Raw genomic sequence first — 4,832 nt, forward strand, 5'->3', positions numbered from 1 at the left:
AAGGGTTATGAGCACTACGGCTCAATTAGGCTTACCTTGATTTCTCGTGATAAGCACTTCGTCTAATTTGGACACAACTGATGCCACTGCCGGTCCTCTTAGCCCAAGTAAAACACACCGCAGTTTTAGATTTACACTAAAGCCAAACTACGTGACTTTGATGGGGTCAATAATAAGTCTATGCTCACAGCTTAAATTTAGTCTCTCTGAACCAAATGTGTGATCACCACATGTGCTACCTCAATTCACTTCGAACTAGGACCAAGTCACTCAGACCTGAGTGGTTACACTGCAGAGAAGGTGTGTCTACAGAAGAACACATTTGTTTGTCACTACAAAACAAACACAAATTTGTCCGAACAAAAACTTTAACTCTAGCAAGACGACGTTCGCAAAAGTGAAAATTGAAATCTGGCGAGGCTACGCTCCCAGAGTCTAACACTAGTCATGTCTAGAGAGTACGTTGCTAATGGGGTCATGTGATCAAGGCTACTAGCAGGTACTCCGACTCGGGCGCCCTCACCCCTGAACCCCGGACACCTTCGCCACCCATACTCCGACGTGTGGTCTACGTGTCCGATCGAGCTCGACCGCCGCTACGGGCAATCCGACGTGCCATTACAGGCTACGTGACATGGTGGCTCCATGATTCCAACCTCTTGCAGATCTGCTCTTGCTGCATGTGAATCCTTTGCACCATTGATGGGTCCCACAACAAACTTTCGACGTTTTTGAAGATATGCATTGGGTCCAAGAGATGGTTGATGCAAAGACTTGTCCAATAAGGTAGTTGAAATAGAATAGAATAGAATACCTCCTCATCCCATTGGGGAGCCCTTCTTCAAGCGCCTTCATGGCTTGCCAATGTCTCTCGCGACCATATGTGGAGGTCGACGCCCGATGAATCCTTCACGCAATTCATGTGGCTTTGAGAGATGACATTTATGGCCCTAGAATATCATCTTTTTAAGTGCACGTGACCTCCGTGCATCCAGTCTTGGCCCACAAACTAGACATGCATGGTAGCCACTAGTGACAAGCCCTGAATACTCCCCATAGCTACAAAAGTCATGCATAGTCCACATAAGTATGCCTCTAATACGTGCCTGCTTTTGTCTTCCACCTTGATGTCGGACCACAACTCCTTTAGCTCATCTATAAGCGATTATAGATACACATCTATAAGCGATTGTAGATACACATCCATATTCTTTACCTTGTAAACGACCAAGCACTAGCAAGCTGAATATCAAATGCCCCTTCTTTGTCGTCAACCATGGTGGAATGTTGTAGTTCACAACAACTACGGGCCACACACTATATGTTGTCGAGCACTGACCAAACGGATTAACTCCATCCATTTTGCCAAACCAAGCCGCAAATGCCGAGGGCTCTTTTGCAAAATCTAGCCAAGTCTGTTTGATTTGTTTCCATGCCATGCAAACTGTAGGAATGCGTTGCACACCATCCGTGGAGCAATTTTGGGAGTGCCAAGACATAAGGCTTGCAATTGATTTGCACCTGTGAACATGTGTTGAATGCGCGGTATTAGTGGAAATTGCCTCAAGACCTTCTCCGACATAGTTTCCCCTCAAAGATCTTTACGATATCTGTAAGCACCACACTTTGGACATTTTTCCAAGTCCTTGTACTCCCTTTGAAAGAGGACACAGTCGTTGGGGCAAGCATGTGGGGAATTATAGTCTACGCCCAACTTTCGGAGTATCTTTCTTGCATCATCTCTGGAGCTCGGCATTGTATTCTGAGACGGCAATATGTGATTCTTCAAAAGCCTACACGTCACACCACGTTGAACATCGAGCAAGCATTGTAAAGATGCAATAGTCGTTTGTTTAAAACATGCACACACATTACCTGAGTAGCTCTGTGACGCTTTTATCACTCCAACCAAATGACCCTTGAAGGTTTAGCAACGTAAGAACTGTCTTCAGGACGGGAAATCCTCGAGCCTTCATATAAGGGTGTACGAGCCTCTTGCTTCATACCCTCGGCCACAAGATCACTTGCCTCAAAAATTACCTCGAGCATGTCATCCATCTCTTGTTCGAGCATCTCCACGTGTGGATATTTATTGGCATTCACATCAGGAGCCATAGGCATAGCATTTTGCAAACCTTTAGTGCCCGCCACTTGGTTGGACCGCATGCAAACCCGCCTAACTGGTTGCAGGACTCTTGTCGCTTCCCCAATGTTGGAGTCCTGTGAGAACCATAGCCCACATATAAATTTAAAGATACACACAGTCCTTAAACATCCACGTACTACGATCAATTTACCGATGAAATATGTTGTGCAACCACTTGATCAATAATGGTGGGATCAAACTGTCCGTATTCCTCCACATGCTGCATCATTACACGACGTTGTCGTAGCGCCGCCCATTTGCACTGGTTGCAACACTGGGTCCAGCTCTAAGGTGCACACATGTATGCCCTACATGAGGCCTTCCCGTCATCTCGAATCCATATAAAGTACCGGGAATATGAGAGCCCTCTCAAAGCTGACGGACCAACTGTAAGGATTTGGCGCTGAGTCAGCTGCCAAAACTAGGCGTGCAAAAGGCAGGAGCTTTTGGTGTATCCTAAACTGCCCAAATCCGACGTGGGTTCAATTTATTGTTTGGGCACAATGGCGGTCTGTAACCGGCCGAAACCCTCGAACTGCAGAGTCGAGATCTCATTCTCATTCTCCATTGATGAGGCGGATTCTAACCTCCAGTCGTATCCAGTTTCGGCTTCTCTCATCCTCGGCCCGCCACACCTATGCTTCACCACAGGGGGGTGGCTTCCGGGATGCGCCCCACATCACCACAGGCATGCTTCACCACAGGGATGCCTTCTCTCTCCGTCGACTTCTCACATCTTCCTCTACCCCATCCTCCTCCGCAGGCCTTCCTCTCTCATCTTCAACTTCCAGGTTGAAGTTCTGGTGTTCAGTTCTGGGCCTTGTTTTCACAGTGGTGGTTGCGAATGAGGGTTACTGTGTATATCTGGCATGCCGGGGAGATGCCCCAAGCATGAATCATGGGGACCGTGTGTGGATCCCTTCTACAAATGTGGATACTAAAGCTCTGCTGGACCAAGACCCAGATGGAGTTTTCTATATGATGGTTGAATGTCCTGGAATCGGTAAGACTACACAGTTATGTGATGCTGCAAGGGATAGGGGAGCAGCAATTTATCTTGACGGGGCTGCACAACAGTCTTTCAAAGCCATACAGGCGACTATCAATGAAAGGTACAAAAGTCTTCGTCTCAGTTTTATGTCATGGATGCGTCCTGAGTCAGGACTGGAAATCCTTAGCGAATTGTCTTTCTGGGTCAAACTATTTAGACGAAAGCAGCTGGTCTCATAGTTGACCATATTGATAAGCTGTCTGAAGCAGATGTTTTACAGCTAGTTTCATGGGCGAAGAAGCAAGCTGATGGTAAGCGCGTCACGGTAGTCACGGTAATCTTGGTGGGGACCAGGCTAATTTCCAACAGTGATACCAGAACCAGAGGTCAACTTGTGATGTGTTATCCTCCAAGCGCTCAGGAGATAAGGGAGGCTCTGAGAAAGCTCATGAGTACCCACCCAGATAAATATCACCTGGATGTTGAGAAGTGTCTCTACCTCAGAGGGACATGCCCAACTGAGTATCGGCATGCCAACCTCCTCGCCACAGAAGAGTATATAATGGATCAGTTCACAGAAATTCATGCCAGATTTGAGAATAAAGGCAGGGATCTCAGTGATGTAGGTTTTTGGTTCAAGCTTTTAGTGGCAGGGTCTAATGGCGTGTCATTGGTGAAAGACAAAGACAAGTCATTGGTGAAAGACAAAGACAAGTCATTGGTGGCTCTCCAGGAGACGCGGTACTATGTCCCTGACCGAGACAAGGTACTGTCTGAACCCTGCATTCTGTACTATAAGAAAAAGGTGTACTTTATCTCCGGCCGCAGCCGGGAAATGCATGCCGCTTTGGTGCTTGAAGCCTATGAAGATGAGGTCCTGGAAATCTCTGCAGAAGTCGCAAGGCTCTCTAGGCTGTGGTTTTGGCCACTTTCATGTATGAAGCTGGTGAAAGAAAAAGAAAAGCTGGTGACGGCAAAGGAGAGGATTGCGAAAATTCAAGAGTGCATGTCTAATAAGTCATATGAGGCTTATGGCCCTTTATATCAGACAGAAGGACCAGTTAAGGCTGAGCCGGTGTGAGTGGTGTATGTGAGACACCAGCAGAGGAGAAAGGGAACAAGAGTGCATGAAGTGGAAGAGCACATATAGTTCAATGTGTGATGCATGTAAGTTTGCCCTGGCACATGTTTTTTTTGGGATAGATATCTCAGTGTCTCCTTGGGTTGCACATGTTTTTTTTTTTTGGGATAGATATTTCAATGAGATATCCTTGGGACAATCAAGCTTGACATCTTTCTTGGATGTTTGGTATAATGTTAAACGTGGTGCAATTTGATGGCTTCACTTGTTATAGGCTTATTTAATCATTCATATGTATGACTTGGCTTTCATTTTGGGATGTTGGCAGTGTTTTCTACATCATCATGATTGATTTCAACTTTTGGAATGTTTAAAATGATAAAAAGTAAGTTCATCTTTGGTATTTCAGCTTTTGGAACGTTTAGAATGATACAAAGTAAGTTTTATAGAAGTGGGGAGCTGAAAAACCCACTTAATTCTTAGTTCAAGGCTCTTTTTGTAAATGTGGCTTGTTCCATCTTAAAGTAGGGGTTGATGTTCGAACTCAAAGTAAACTTTGTTTAGTCTTTTAAGTTTGATCTTGCTCCAACTGATTATAGAGTTAGTTTAGTTCT

The 4,832-nt window shown here is 45.5% G+C and overlaps 2 pseudogenes across 1 annotated transcript; one reads left to right on the forward strand and one right to left on the reverse strand.

Annotated features, from left to right (window-relative positions):
* Nucleotides 1-235: 235 nt before the first annotated feature.
* On the reverse strand, nucleotides 236-2,714 carry LOC147617996 (uncharacterized; annotated as a pseudogene).
* On the forward strand, nucleotides 2,663-4,532 carry LOC147617997 (uncharacterized; annotated as a pseudogene). Its single transcript, XR_015262287.1, has one exon. The product of XR_015262287.1 is annotated as an uncharacterized LOC147617997 (transcript).
* Nucleotides 4,533-4,832: the final 300 nt, after the last annotated feature.

Source organism: Cibotium barometz, chromosome 36, assembly GCF_041138505.1.
Source record: "Cibotium barometz isolate CiBa-2024 chromosome 36, ASM4113850v1, whole genome shotgun sequence".
Taxonomy (NCBI): domain Eukaryota; kingdom Viridiplantae; phylum Streptophyta; class Polypodiopsida; order Cyatheales; family Cibotiaceae; genus Cibotium; species Cibotium barometz.